The sequence below is a fragment of the Aquarana catesbeiana genome, linkage group LG01 (genome assembly GCF_042186555.1).
Source record: "Aquarana catesbeiana isolate 2022-GZ linkage group LG01, ASM4218655v1, whole genome shotgun sequence".
NCBI classification, from domain to species: Eukaryota; Metazoa; Chordata; class Amphibia; order Anura; family Ranidae; genus Aquarana; species Aquarana catesbeiana.
Window position 1 is genome coordinate 169878156 of NC_133324.1, and position 16429 is coordinate 169894584.

The 16429-nt window shown below is 41.7% G+C and overlaps 1 protein-coding gene across 16 annotated transcripts in view; it reads left to right on the forward strand.

Annotated features, from left to right (window-relative positions):
• CAST (calpastatin) overlaps window positions 1-16429 on the forward strand; it is a 264338-nt gene that overhangs the window by 152027 nt on the left and 95882 nt on the right. Inside the window, exon 1 of one of the 16 annotated variants that reach the window (XM_073624552.1) lies at window positions 14738-14808. The exons of 13 other annotated variants lie outside the window; for them this stretch is intronic. The gene's annotated coding sequence lies outside the window, so the exon portion shown is untranslated. Of the gene's footprint in view, window positions 1-14737; window positions 14809-16429 lie in introns of those variants that run through there. 2 more of the 16 variants (XM_073624554.1, XM_073624557.1) reach the window with 2 other exon arrangements.

Below are 16429 nucleotides of genomic sequence, written 5' to 3' on the forward strand. Positions count from 1 at the left end.
TAAGTGACCATACAGGGGGTGACTTTACTTTTAACTAGATCATAGAGCTGCACAATTCTGGCCAAAATGAGAATCACAATTTTTTTGCTTAGAATAAAAAGATCACGATTCTCTCATGATTCTCGCGGCGTAAAATCTTTCACATTATACAAAAAAATTAGGCTAACTTTACTGTTTTTTTTTTTTTTTTTTTTTTTTTTAATTCATTAAAGTGTAATTTTTTCCCCCAATAAATTGCATTTGAACGACTGCTGCGCAAATACAGTATGACATAAAGAATTGCAACAACCACCATTTTATTCTCCAGGGTCTCTACTAAAAAAAATATATATATAATGTTTGGGTAATTTTCTAGCAAAAAAAAAAAAAAAAATGTTTTTAACTTGAAACCAACAAGTGTCAGAAAAAGGTTTAGGCTCCATGCACACTGAAGCTCAAAAAAGCTTTTTCTGGATGCCAGATTGCTGGCAGAAAACACTGGTTGAAAAACTTGCTTTTAACAGCATTATGTACTAGCATTTATGAGCGTTTATGAGTGTTTTTTAATGTTAGCGTTTATGGGCATTTTTAATAAAAATACAGAGGACACTCCAAAAATCCCACAATGCATTGAAAAAATAGAATGCCGAAAGCTAATTAACGTTTGAATGAGCGTTTATCAGCGTTTGGCTTTTTTTAGTGGTGAAAAACGGCACTTAGAATGCAAATTTCTGGCGTCCAGAAAAAAGCCCATAAACTCCACTGCTCATTAGAGCTAAAAAACGTCCATGTGAGCATGGACACATAGGCTAACATAGAGTGAAGTTTATGGGCTTTTAAAAAAAATGCCCAAACTCCAATAAACTGCAGTTCATCAGCTCCAGTGTGCATATGGAGCCTTAGTGTTTAAGTGGATAAACTTCCCTCATTTTCACACCAAAGTGTTTTTCTTTGATCTAAAGGACAACTTGTTACAATGTTATACTTCAGTTTCACTGCTAAAGAATGTTGCGATTCTTGGCAGACTGGTTTTTTTTTTGTTTTTTGTTTTCCTTTCTTTTGACAGCTGTAGGCTTTAGCAGAGCAGAGAGAATTCTCTACATAGAAAGAATCGGGATCGCAACGGGGAAAAAAATTGCGATAACGATTCTTAACGACTAATTGTGCAGCTCTACTAGATCAGGTTTACACAAATCCAAATACATTCTTATATTCTAGTTATCAAAAGTATTACCAATAACCAATAGGAATGGAAGGTAGTACTCAAAAATAAATTGTTTAAAATCATTCAATGCAGTCTTTAAAAAAAAAAAAAAATTAAATAAAAATTATCAATACAAGTGAAAATTGTGAGTACAGGGTACAACCTAAAGGCTGGATTCACACTAGAGCACTGAGCGGTTCACAGCAGTGGTCCGGTGCATCTCCATTCTTCAGTTTAGGTTCGATTTCAGCCCAAATTTTTTTACCTTTTACACACACATACACACACACACACACATACACACACCCCTTCAGCCAATCACTAACCATGAGTGAAAGAAAACATTTTGTGTTATTCATTTTCTCTGAAAAATGGGCAAGAAATCATAAATTCTGCCAGGGTATTTGTGTGTGTGTGTGTGTGTATATATATATATATATATATTAATCTCATTACTGATGGCCTATCATTTTTTGAGGCCCTAAAATGTCAGGACAGTACAGATATCCCCAATGACCCCTTTTTGGAAAGTAGACAGTCCAAGGTATTTAGTAAAGAGGCATGGCGGTTTTTTTGAAGTTGTAATTTTGTCACAATTTTTTGGAAGATGAAGAAATGCAATAAAATTTTGGTACCATGTGATCACACACCGATCACACAGTAGTAAACAATGATGTCATAAAAAGATTCCATTTATGAGACTTACTACGTGACCTGTGATTGCATAGCGATCATGTGGTATCTGGGCCTCTCACAGTGGCCCGATACCAAGCACAGCAATCCACTGTTGCAGAGCACGCATGATACGTTGTGGTGCAACAGAGATCTGTGGTCACAGCATATACTTTCATTTTATATAAACAGAATTGCAATATAATACAAACAATAATTTTATTTTTGACATTCCAGTACAATCCAGCAAAAATCCCCACTTCCCTCTCCAAAAAAAATCCAGCACTGCATGCTCATCCTTCCTAGAACAAATTTGCAGCATTGGGAACCAGGACACGCACCCCCCCCCCCCTTCACCACCATCACAACACCTTGTTTATCTCCATCACATCATTCCCTCTTTATCCCCATCACAGCACTTTCTCTTTAACTCCCTCACAGCATCCCCATTTTCCCCCATCACTGCACCCCTTCTTTATCTCCATTAATGCACCCCCTTTTTCCTCCATCAATGCACCCCCTCTTTATCTCCATCACAGCACCCCTTCTTTATGCAGCACCCTCTTTTCAATTCTGTTTTACTAAACCGAGCAGTCAGAAAATGATTAGCAGATAAATCTTTTCCTTGCTGCAAAAAGCCATTTTGTCAAAAATGGCTGCCTCCCGCATGACTTGGAAAGTTTCCATGTTTCAGGGACATTTCACATGCATCCCTGCTCCTGAGAACAGCGGTCACATGACCCTTATTTACATTCAGCTCTGTATAGTAGCCGCTGGGTAGTATTGAATAGATTGATAGCAGCGCAGCCATTGACTTCCACTGCTGTCAATCAAATCCAATGATGTTGGAGTCAGGGGGCGGAGCTGAGCCCCGCTGTCTGTGTCAATGGACACAGCAGCAGGACATGGGTGCGCGCCCGCACGGGTGCCCTGGGGGAGAGCACTTCTCCGACGGGGCACTTGAGAAGAAGAGGAGCCAGGAGCGCCGTTGAGGGACCCCAGAAGAGGAGGATCGGGGCCACTCATTGCAAAACTAACTGCACAGAGGGGGGAAGTATGACATGCTTGTTTTAAAACAAAAAACAAAAAAACTGTTTACATATCCTTTAGGACTGTCAGCAGATTGGTCTCTACGAATTCCTCAGTGCCTTAAAGTGCTTACAAATAGAGAGCAACTGAGCATGTGCAGAGCAGTGTGAGACGGTGTACTACTGGATTTTAAACAGTATAGGCACTTTTTTTTTTTTTTTTTTTTTAATGTGTTACATAGCTATACCTGCAAAAGGGACCAGCCTGAAGTGATCTAGCAGGACTTAATTTTCTGATTAAAGATCCACATTAAAGGGTGACTCCACTTTCGTGCAATTTTCTGTGAAATGCAGTATGGCTACCTGGAGGTGTTCTTGTACACAGAATGGGTACAGAACGCCCCCTAGAAACATCATTTCCTGTGTGATTGGCTTCACTGATTTTCCCAGAAGTCTGCACTGAGATACAAGTCAGATTTTAGACATCCCCTGCAACAAAAAAATGAATTTTTGTTAAGATACTCCCAATGGGAAATCACATCTAAAGGGATGCAGGCCCAGCAATTTTCCTCATTAGAGCTTTGCAGGTGCAGCAGCTGGTTGATAATTAAGAAACCACTCCTATTAGACTCACTTGTGCCATGGACACATACAAACACACAGGGATTTCTTCAGAATAACAAAAGGTAGGAATCTGCAACAAAGTTAGTCAAAATCCTTGTAATGTGCACAGATCACCCAGAGGGGAGTGTTTTGTTTTTTTCTCAACAAAAGTGGAGTTACACTTTAAGCACAATAAACTAAACATTTCCCTATAGACCATTTGTTATAATTCTTAACCCAGCATTTGTATACACCTAACATTGCTGCTGGCTACTGGTTACACAGTGGAGCTATCCTGAACTTCTGGGCTTCACAGGCGTTAACGGTGAACAATGCAGTCTCCACTTAGTCTGTTAGCTTGGAAAAGGGAGGATAGAGGAGCAGGAGAGTATGGAGATAGAAGACCAGCTGTCCGTTTTACAACCGTCTACCTCCAATCCGATCCAGCGAAAAACGGATGGAGATGCGTTTCTCTCCATCTGGCCAGATTGGATCGGAGGGCAGTCTGGTGTAAATGGACAGCCGGTCTGTTTTAAATCCAACCGCCCATAGAGCAGAGCGGACTGTGCCCGTGTCTGCTCTGCATAAGTAGAGCGGACCTGGACCTGTCATCCAACCGCTCAGCTCAGCAGGGGATCAGCGGACAGATCTGCTGAAATAAAGAAAAAAAAAAGAGTTAGCGGCGTCTAGCCCGTGTGAAAGGAGCCTTATATAAAACCTTTGCACCAGGAAGATTCATCTGCAGTACATTTTTGTGACTGTCACATTTTTATACATCTAACCTACAGTGTTACATTGTCATATTCCATATTTCTGAAGCTCCGTATACCTGTGTAAGACGCAACACTTTTTTCTTGTAGCCCTCTGCATGTTAATGCATTTTGTAACCTGTTCTACATGTTTACTAGGACTAAATGCCACTGTGTTTTTGGAAACATTTATAATGCCCCTATTTGCAAGGACAGACGCTGACCATTAGATGCAGTCACTGTTCAGGTATTCAGACAGCTGTGGATGCTGGGGCTGTCTACATATAATAGCCAGCAGTACAGATTTCTTCATCCACTCAGTTTAGTGCTAGTCTAACACTAAAGTGTTATCAGAGGCTTCCCTTTCTTAAGACTCGTACACACGGTACGATTGTTGGCCAACTGAGCATCTGATTTTTTTTTTTGTAAAAAGGGCATGTGCCAGGATCTTGTCTTGCATACTAACGGTACACAATTGTCATGCAACAAACACGAACGTAGTGACGTACTACGAGGAATTTCAGCTCTTGAGCGCCACCCTTTGGGGCCCCTTCTGCTAATATTGTGTTTGGTGAGCATTGATTCCGAGCATGCGTGTTTTGTACTTTTGACTTTTGTGTGACGGATTTGTGTACTGACCATACGAAAATCAGACGTCAAACCTCTGTCCGCCGAAAATGTACCTGTCATACATTTGTTGGCCGAAAGTTGGACAACAATTGTCAACAGACAGTCCCCTGCCAACAATCGCATTGTGTGTACGAGGATTTAAGCTCGCCATAGACGGACAGTTCCGCAGGAGGGATTCCCCTGTCAGCAGTATATGTGTTGATGGGTGGAATCATGCAAATTTCTTTTCTGCGAAATAAATTTGCACCATGTATGGCCTGCCTTATACACTTACTGTGTGAACTATTGTAGTGTAAGATACTGAGACAGTAAACATCTAATAATAGTACACTCCCTTGTACTGCATACAGAAATCATGTGACAATGCACTCAACTGACAAACATTAATAATGCCTAACTTATTTGACAACTGCACCCATATTTGTTTGTGCTTACTGTTTTTCTGAATTTCAAATGGTGAAAAATCATAAAACATCGATAAATTCTCCTTTCTTCGAAAAAATAAAAACCTTTTAAAATGTTACTAAGTTAGTAATAAGAATTACCATCTTGTCATTAAACCATAAAATGATTTGAAGAATGAAATCTAGAATTAGGCTAGCCATACATGCTTAAACAATATGTGAACCCTCACCTAGTAAAACTACCTATTCAGTTTGAAACTGAATTGAAAGGCAAAACTTTTTTTGTGTATACATAATTTTTATAATGATTTTATATTATTTTTGTCCCCTTTTTTATTAAGTAAACAGTTCAGGTGCAAAAGGAGCTCAGAGACCTAGGGAGGAGAAACAGTAGTATGCTTCCCAGTGAATTGCTGTGGGCGGGGGCGTGTCCTGGCACAAGTCTGATCATTGGAGGAGAGCAGGCTGAGTTCCCACCACAGCCAGAAAACTGACCACCATGTGCTCTTCTACCTAGTGTGGTTGCTTTTTAATAGGAAAGCAAAGGGACTGGCAGGAACACCAGGGATTTCCCAGATTTCACAAAGAAAGCAATACAAAGAAAGCAGGATACTTTTTTTCATACAAGCATATAGTACAGCAGGTACATATAAGGAATACGAACAGTTGGGGTAACATATTCTTAAAATTTCTCTTGTTTACCCCAATGGGCTGACCAAGAGAATTCATTCAATTTCTCCATGCATGCTAAACATCCTGGATGGAGGAATCTTCACTATTGTATTCTGACAGCTGCAATACTCTAATCCTGGAGCTGTGACTTCATCAGATTGGATGCAGTAACTATTCGACCAACAATTTTCCACCTTTCTCCCCCTTTTGTTGAGCTGGGTGATGCTGAGACGTGAGCCGTGTATGGGCAACATTGACATTTGTTGAACAATTCCTCATGTACACTGGGCACTTAGCGCCAGGGCATGGGGCTTTGGCATTTAGGTGTAGGCAGAAGGCAGCCTCCCACCACATTTAGGGATTGGTAAGCTGCAATGGGTTACATATTTGGTTTGGGTTTAATACTGCTTTAAGGCAATCCTGTGACCCACAAAGAAAACAAGGCCACAAAAAAGCTTTGGCCATACTTTTCTTTTAAGTGATTGTTCCCTAGAAACATTTGTGTACCTTGCACAGTTTAATGTCACAATTTCTAAGAGTATCATTACCCTTAGGGAAGGTACAGTCCTGGGTGGGGTGAGTTTTAGACATATTTCTTGCCATATATTTCCCAGGTGTGGTTCGGGCTTTTTTAAAGCACCAAAACCGTAACTATAAGAACAAACAGTAAAGGTTATACTAAAACCTTTGTTTTGAAAATTGTTGCGTGCTTATACCAGAGCATATGTAGTCGTTTTCTGCCTTCTAAACAAGGGACACTCAATCATTTTTGGCCAATTTGCTCATCACAAGCAGTACTCGGGACTCCAGCCAAACTAATATTTATTATTTGAGAGTGTGCGAAATGGTTACAACTTTTTTTTTTTTTTTGTTATCTTGGGCCTCCATTGCAGAGATTCTTTTGTGGCCACTTGGTTCTTTGCCTCTAATGCTGCTTAGTCAAATCACTAGAGGGAGCTAAATTACAATGATACAAACTAGCCATGTCTGCAGTTGTGTGCGCTGGCAGCCATGTTGGTGGAGAGCAAGTTCAGATTTAGCTCAGGTCCTTCCAATTTACATTCTCTGATTTGTATGTCTTGGTTGCCCTTTTATTTTTATCCAGTACTACGTTAAATATATATTGGCGTGACATTCTAGGCCATCATCTGTTTTTGTATAGAAACCAAAAACAAAGAACCAAGAATCACACTGTACAGGCCAGACAAGGAGGTCTTAAGATAAAATGTCTAAATTTTATTATACATGATTAAAAGGCAAAAAAAGTTCATAAAAACATGATTACAGTATATGATGCTGGATTGATTAAACTGTTCATAGAACATTGATATTGCTCTTGTTTGATACAGCCAGTAAAGAAGCATCCTCATGTGTCAACGCATTTCGCCAACGTTATGATTCATCAGGACATGAGGACATGACATGAGGATTTATCTTTACTGGCTGTATCAAGCAAGAGCAATATCAATGTTCTATGTACAGTTGAATCAATCCAGCATCATATAATCATGGCTTTATGAATTTTTTTTCGCCTTCTTAAATCATGTATAGTAAAAATTAGACATTTTATCTTAAGACCTCCTTGTCTGGCCTGTACTGTCCGATTCTTGGTTGTTTGTTTTTGGACTCTGTTAAAGAGATTTCCTCCTACTAAAGCTGGTCATAGATGGATCAAAATTTGGCTGGTTAAGAAGGGACTGGCCAAATTTTGATCCATGTTTTGCCATTCCTGTTTGACAGAAGTTGATTGTTAGATTCCTCCATCTACCTTACCTGTATGGATGGAGGAATACGTTCATTTTTTTGTTTTTTTTCAGCCCGCTGGTTGAATGAATAAAAATATACTTCTATGGCAAGCTTTACTGTCCTGGTAATAACCGTTTTTCCCAGACAGGAATTGAGGGAAAATCTGCCCCAGAGACATAAGCAGCAATAAAATGCTGACAAGGGTTCTGTCAGGTCACCTAGAGGCTGGGTGACAGATGCACACCGTTAGGATCAGGAGTGCACCGCAAGGTAGTGGACCCTACGGCTGACTGCTGCGGACTGAACCCTGGGAAGTCCAGGAAGCAGGTCTACTGGATCACTGACACAGATTCCACTGGGAGCTAGAGCATAGATTCCCCAGGGCACGGAGTCTAAGAGCCAGCAGGTGTTCACCAGAGCCTTTAATGGTAAGGATGGACTGCGCTGCAGTCTGGCTCCAGGTCGCGGCCCCCAGGGTCTCACCGCTCATGGTAAACTACAGGAGAAGAGGAAGGAGGCAGCAGGCTGGAACAACAAGGAAAGTAAGGGGCCAAGGTCGGGGCCACAAGCAGACAAGGACAACAGAGTACACGCCAAGGTTCAGGGTCACAGGCAAACAGGGATGGTCGGGAACACGCCAAAGGTCAGGGTCACGAGCAGACAGGAATAGTTAAGAACAGGCCAAAGTCGGTAACAGGAAGCAGATGTAGGAAACACAGCAAGTACACACAGAGGCTAACACACAATGGTTGATCAGCACTGCTGGCTTGCAGTGCACAGGTTAATATAGGGTTCCCTGATAGGGCCTGGGGTGGGGCCATGCTTAGAGGAGAGGTTACAAAAGCAATCAGGTGAGGGTCAGCTGGTCTCTAGAGATGAACACATGGAGACAGGTATGCTGATCAATAAGCTCTATTGCATAACCATGACAGGTTCTAGCCCTCCATTACTCTACTAACAAAATGAAAAGCATTTTTATTTCTGTCTGGGTTGCTCTTGGAGATGTTTCCTTACTTCCTATCTTGTGAATCTGTTGGCACTGTGACAATCGGTGAGAGGGAAATGTTCTAATGAAGACTTCAATAGCAGTAAAAACCCAGAAAAGGTTCTAGTTCTTCTCCACTCTGATCTAGTGATGTACAACATTGTTTAAATCGGCTGAGGTGCATTAAAAACAGTGCACAAAGTTTACAGTTTGCTTTCTTAGAGTAGGAAAGCCTGTCCTCTGCCAGCGTGGACAGAAAAAGATTATTGCTCCCTCTGTCACAGGTATGACACTTCCCATATAAGTCAGAGCCAAAGCTTTCTGGTCAGCCAAAGTCTTTTTTTGGCAAGATTCAGGCTATTCTGTTCAGGCTGTGACTGCTTTGGCCTCCCTTTGTTTTGAAGCACCTAGAATGTATTTAGCTGATTAAAATTGAACGTTAATTTGGGCCTAAGGGCTGATATATGGGTTACGGCAATGTGAGCATTGTCACAATGCATGGCAGCATACATTACATAAATCGTGGTGTCATTTATTTATTTCAGGTACTCATATAGCAATCAATTTACACAGCGCTTAACTCACTAACTCACATTCATACATACTGTACATATGCTGGGGCCAATTTAGACAGGATCCAGTTAACCTACTAGCATGTCTTCTTGAGTGTGGGAGGAAACCTACGCAGACACAGGGAGAACATGCAAACTCCAGGCATGTAGTGTCGTGGTTGGGATTCGAACCAGTGACCCTTTTTTCTGCTAGGTGAAAGTGCTACCCACTACACCACTGTGCTGCCCACATTCATTTTGAATAGCAATGCAATGCACTGAGGCAATGCGTATATGTTGTATTGTGCCACAATGCATGGCAACAGTTTTGTGATATCCAATTTTTGGGATGTTTGGTGCTTCAGAAGACTGTTATTTCAATGGGCTGCTTTAATGCAATGCAGTGGTGGCTGGTGCTCAAAATTTTTGGAGGGGGGGGGGGGGGGCAAACAAATTATTCTGAAAAAAAAAACCCATCAATTGCAGCCTCACTGTGCCCTGTCGAATGCAGCCTCACTGTGCCCTGTCGATTGCAGCCTCACGGTGCCCGTCGAACACTGCCATTGTGCCATCAAATGCCGCCACTACTATGCATGAATCTATCCATTGGTCATAGAGGGGGTGGCGCCTGTGCGCCCTCATGGACGCACCGCCACTGATGCAATGCACGTTACACTTGACATGTTAACACACGGCAATGAATGCATGGCACAAATCTTATATCTAGCAGTGGAGCAGTTAGATAAATTAAAGATCAATTCTAATTTTAGTTTTTTTGGAAAAATAGACTGGGCTCGTGTCTCCCTGCTTACACAGGTGTAGTCGTGTGTACGTTTTGTATAAAAACATGACATTTTAAACAAGAGTTTTCAGCACTAATATAAGTGTCATAGTATCATTTTTGATTGTGAAATGATCAATGTTAGGATTTTGGCTGAGCTTTAAATTTGGTGGTGGGGGTTAGGATGAGGTTTAGAGGTTGAGCACAAGTTACTGCCTAGTTATAATAGGTGTGGGGTTTAGTGGCTAAATTTAGGTTCAGGACTTGGTGGTAAAGATTAGAGTATAGCGTAAGTAGTAAAGTTTCATGAAAAATGTTTTTTTGGTTCTGAAAATTCATGTGCCAAAAAAAATGTTTTTGTTGTTGCCCCTACACATGAAACAACCATGCCAGTTTTTAGAAGCTGGAAAATATAGTGCAGGTGAAACCTGGTGTTATAACATGGTGATTGAGATATGACGACATTTGAGAAACCTATGGTGTCTCAGGGTTTAGCATAGGTGGCCTACAAACTTGAGGAGGCAGATAGCTAATTGTAACCGATACATATGAGTAAGTGCAGTCATCCTAACTACAGCATTTCCTGCCTCTGATTTTATGACCGCAGTGCAATCAGGTTTTCCTCCCAGACAATGCAATCAAGTGGGTTTCCCACTGATATCCACACTGATATGGTGATTGTCAGCTTTGTGTGGATTCATTTTTTACAAGTGATTTGTTCTGGTGTGACATTGATCTTTTTAGATGGTCTACACATTCTGAGTTGGCTGTATTCAAACTAAAGTGTGTTGACTGGATTTCAGTCCTACTTATTTGAAATGATAAATTTGCCTCTCTGCATGCATATCACTTGAGGGAATATCCCCTTTTAGAAAGTGGTCACTGGAACAGGTGTCCCCATTGGATGAATTTTTTATCACCTCCTTATCTGGTGTCAGCTATGATATTCTGGATTTCCCCTCAAAATATCTGTCTATAACATGGTTTGCAGTCTCTGACCATCTCCTGTAGTATGTCTATACTTTCTGGCAACTTTCTGTAGCATTACATTAACTGGATATTATGTGTGTTCCTTTGATGTCAGTGACCACACTTGAGGCCCCAAGTACTGTATATACTCAAGTATAAGTTGACCAGAATATTAGCCGAGGCACCTAATTTTACCACAAAAAACTGGGAAAACTTATTGACTCGAGTATAAGCCTAGGGTGAGAAATGCGCAGCTACTGCAAGTGGAAAAGAGGGTCAACAATGCCCATTTGCAGCCTCACTGTGCCCATTTGCATGCCTCACTGTGCCCATTTGCAGTCGTGGGTCCCCCGAACAAACTCGGTAGTTAAGGGTTCCTAGATGCCCCCCTAGCTGCAGCCAAAATTTGGGGTCTCTGGACCCAAAGGGTCCCAAAATTACATTGCTGCAGATGGACACAGTTGACCGACTTTGGGGCCCCGTATCTCAGGGCCACTTAGTGCTAGGATCCCCAAATATGATTTGATATACAAAGCCAGTGGAACTAGCACCACAATATATTCAAAGCTGGGGTTCCTAGCACCAAGTGGCCCCAAGAAACAGGGCCCCACAATTCGGTTCAGAAAATGTCAAGCACTTTTCTGCAGCAGAGAATGACATTTTCCGAACCGAATTTGGGGCCCTGTATCTTGGGGCCACTTGGTGCTAGGAGCCCCAGCTTTGGATGTGTTGTGGTACTAGTTCCACTGGGTTTGCACACCACATTTGGGGTTCCTAGCACCAAGTGGCCCCAAGGTACGGGGCCCCAAAGTCGGTTCGGAAAATGTCATTCTGCTGCAGAAAAGTGCTTGACATTTTCTGAACCGACTTTGGGGCCCCGTATCTCGGGGCCACTTGATGCTAGGAACCCCATATTTGGTGTACAAAGCCAGTGGAACTAGCACCACAATATATTCAAAGCTGGGGTTCCTAGCACCAAGTGGCCCCAAGAAACAGGGCCCCACAATTCGGTTCAGAAAATGTCAAGCACTTTTCTGCAGCAGAGAATGACATTTTCCGAACCGAATTTGGGGCCCTGTATCTTGGGGCCACTTGGTGCTAGGAGCCCCAGCTTTGGATGTGTTGTGGTACTAGTTCCACTGGGTTTGCACACCACATTTGGGGTTCCTAGCACCAAGTGGCCCCAAGGTACGGGGCCCCAAAGTCGGTTCGGAAAATGTCATTCTGCTGCAGAAAAGTGCTTGACATTTTCTGAACCGACTTTGGGGCCCCGTATCTCGGGGCCACTTGATGCTAGGAACCCCATATTTGGTGTACAAAGCCAGTGGAACTAGCACCACAATATATTCAAAGCTGGGGATCCTAGCACCAAGTGGCCCCGAGATACAGGGCCCCAAATTCGGTTCGGAAAATGAAATTTTTTGCTGCAGAAAAGTGCTTGACTCGAGTATAAGCCGAGGGGGGCACTTTCAGCACAAAAAAATGTGCTGAAAAACTCGGCTTATACTTGAGTATATATGGTATCAGGAAAGTTGGCAGAGAAGCCCTACACTATCCAAATAAAAAAAATAAAATGTTTTGCCTAGAAATACGCTTCAATGCTCTTTCTGAATTGCTGACCCTAAACATATAGGGATCTTGACTTTCCTCTGACTTTTATTTACTGGCTCTAAGTCTGTGACTCCAATTTCAACTCCATACACAACCAAGCAGCTAGCATTTTCACATTGCTCCCGACTGTTCCGCATTTGAAGGCACTGCCCCTCCTTCTAATTCTTCTTCCTTCCTATTTTTTTTTTTTTTCTCAGTTGATTTGATTTGATCTGATTTATAGACCTCTATTATAAAAATTGATTATTTAACTATTAAAAATATTTTATTACACTAAAGCTTTCTTCCAACCTCCATATTAATAGTTATTTTGAAAATAAAGTATATGGGTTCAACGAATCATTTTCTCCATATTCTTTAAGGCTCCTTTTAACTGGAGCTGTGGAAGGGGTGCATCTATCGACTACATATTTTAGGAGCCACAGTACTGTGTAAACATTTTAGGCATGTGTGAAAAAATGCTGTAAATTAAGAATGCTTTCAGAAAAAGTAAATAGTTTATTTTTATCAATTCACAAAATGGCAAGTAAATGAACAGAAGAGAAATCCAAATCAAATCAAATCAATATTTGGAGTGACCACCTTTTGCCTTCAAAACAGCATTAGTTCTTCTAGGTACACTTGCACGCAGTTTTTTTGAAGGAATTCGGCAGGTAGGTTGTTCCAAACATCTTGGAGAACTAACCACAGATCACCTGTGGATGTAGGCTGCCTCAAATCCTTCTGTCTCTTCATATAATCGCAGACCGCCAAATCTTCACCTCCATTTGCAGAAATGCAGCCCCAAACTTTCAAGGAACTGCCACAATGCTTCACTGTTGCCTGAAACTCATTATTGTATCGCTCTCCAGCCTTTCAGCGAACAAACTGCCTTGTGCTATAGCCAAATATTTCACATTTTGACTCCTCAGTCCAGAGCACCTGCTGCCATCTTTCTGCACCTTAGTTCCTATCTTGGCCCTAAATTTATTCTGCAGTGGGACAATGACCCCAAACATGCAGTGCATGCTTACACACCTGTAAGTACATGCACATTGAAAACAATAGTCTGCATTTACATCAGTTAAAAAAAAGGTGTTTTTAGGCATCAGTGTGCAAGAAAGAGGCCTTAGAGCTCATTTACACCACAATCTCTGCCTTCACTGTGCATTTCTGATTTTGTGTGCATTTGCCATGCGTTTTCAGTTTGTGTGTGGTTTTTGGAGTAATTTTTTTTTTTTTTTTTTAATTTCAATTAATTTTCTTTAGATGCGTTTACATACGTTTGAATGAGTTCATGTGCATTTCTGTGTGTTTCATGGTGTGAAAAAATGCAGCATGCTGTGCTTGTGTTAAACGCACCTGAAAGCACTGCAGTGGTGTAAACTAGGTTTGTTGGAATACAATCATTTTTCTTGCATATGCATTCATACTGCTTTTAAAAAGGCAGTTGACTGTGTCTGACGTAAACGTCCTAAAACTCTTCCTTAGAAATCAGGGCAAATTGGCAACTGTGTGTATGATATTCCAGCTGCCAAAAAGGTGTATGATTATATGACTTTTTGGGAGCAGATAGAATAAGCTGCATTTATCTGCAGCCAGGCATAGAGGAGTGTAAAGCCCCCTTTGTGCAGCTTCCTTCTAAGGTCCTTTTCACACTTGTGTGACTTGTTCTGCGACTTGGGACTGCAAACTCGCATGACAAGTCTTTCCCCATGATTTCCAATAAGTACCGTTCATATCTGTGTGACTTCAAGTTGCAGCGACTTCAAAGTAGTCCTTGCACTACTTTCGTCCAGAGACCTTGAGATTACACAGGCATTGTGTCAAAATCGCAGCAAAATCTTGTGACTTTCAGATCGCACAAGTGTGAAAGGGGTCTAAAAGGAATCATAAAAGGTTTCCGAAACTGCTGATTTTACACGCTGATTATTTCAGAAAAAGTAATTCCTGCCTTACCACAACACTACAATCTTGCCCAGTATATAATCGATTTTCTCTGTAGTGATAGGCCTGCCTAATCTGTCTTTCATTGCCTGGGTTTTGTAGAGATGACAGCTGACATTAGTGTAGAAACACAGAAGAAAGCTGTTCATTTTGGCATGGGTGTGTCTCCAGTCCTTGCACCTCCCATGCAATCCAAACGGCATGAGTCAGTCAGCTATTGTGTCAGTTGTTAAGCAACCATGTAATATTTTGTATCAAGATATATCACAGAAATAGAAAATAATAAGCTCCGCAATAGGTAGGTCTTGTGATGTTTCTGCTCTTCTCATATGTCATGTGCCAATCTGCTGCACAGCACAGTTGCTCCCCTCAAGTTATTTGCATAGTATTTTCTATGTCTGTCTGTCTGTCTCTGTCTGTCCTTAAAAATAACTGTACATATGTATCAATTTTAATATTTTTAGGTTAAATTCATGTTTCACTTCTAAAGTTGTATGGAGTAATTGTTTCAAACACACAGCTGACATCCTGTCCATTAAAGTGTATGTAAACTCAAACCCCACATTTTAATGTGTTGCTGTACATACAGTATCTAACAAAAGTGAGTAGACTCCCTCACAGTTGTGTAACTATTTATTATATCTTTTCATGTGACAACACTGAAGAAATGACACTTTGTTACAATGTAAAGTAGTGAGTGTACGGCTTTGTATAACAGTGTAAATTTGCTGTCCCCTCAAAATAACTCAACACACAGCCATTAATGTCTAAACTGCTGGCAACAAAAGTGAGTACACCCCTAAGTGAAAATGTCTAAATTGGACCCAAAGTGTCAATATATTGTGTGGCCACCATTATTTTCCAGCACTACCTTAACCCTCTTGGGCATGGAGTTCACCAGAGCTTCACAGGTTGCCACTGGGGTCCTCTTCCACTCCTCCATGACGACATCACAGAGCTGGTGGATGTTAGAGACCTTGCACTTCTCCATCTTCCATTTGAGGATGCCCCCACAGATACTCAATGGGGTTTAGGTCTGGAGACATGCTTGGCCAGTCCATCACCTTTACCCTCAGCTTCTTTAGCAAGGCAGTGGTCATCTTGGAGGTGTGTTTGGGGTTGTTGTGTTGGAATACTGCCCTGTGGCCCAGTCTCCGAAGGGAGGGGGAATCACAGTATGTCACAGTACATGTTGGAATTAATGGTTCCTTCAATGAACTGTAGCTCCCCAGTACTGGCAGTACTCATGCAGCCCCAGACCATGACAGATCCTCAGAGTTCTTTGCCATGAGGTGTCATGTTGAACTTCCAGTGACCAGTATGAGAGAGTGAGAGCGATAACACCAAATTTAACACACCTGCTTTCCATTCACACCTGAGACCTTGTAACACTAACGAGTCACATGACACCGGGGAGGAAAAATTAATAATTGGGCTCAATTTGCACATTTTCACTTACGGGGCGTACACGCGATCGGACTTTTCGGCTACAAAAGTCCGACAGCCCGTCCGACAAACTTTTGGTGGACTTGCGGCGGACTTTCTAACGAACGGACTTGCCTACATACGATCACACAAAAGTCCGACGGATTTGTACGTGATGACGTGCACCGGACTAAAATAAGGAAGTTGATAGCCAGTAGCCAATAGCTGCCCTAGCGTGGGTTTTTGTTCGTCGGACTAGCATACAGACGAGCGGATTTCTGGGTCCGGCGGAGTTACGATGTCAAGATTTGAAGCAAAATCTAAAAATCTAAAAATTCCAAATCTAAAGTCCGTCAGATTTGCGACTGGAAAAGTCCGCTGAAAGTCCGGGGAAGCCCACACACGATCGGATTGTCTGTCGGCGTCCGTCGGACTTTTGTAGCCGAAAAGTCCGACCGTGTGTACGCCCCATTAGGGGTGTACTCACTTTTGTT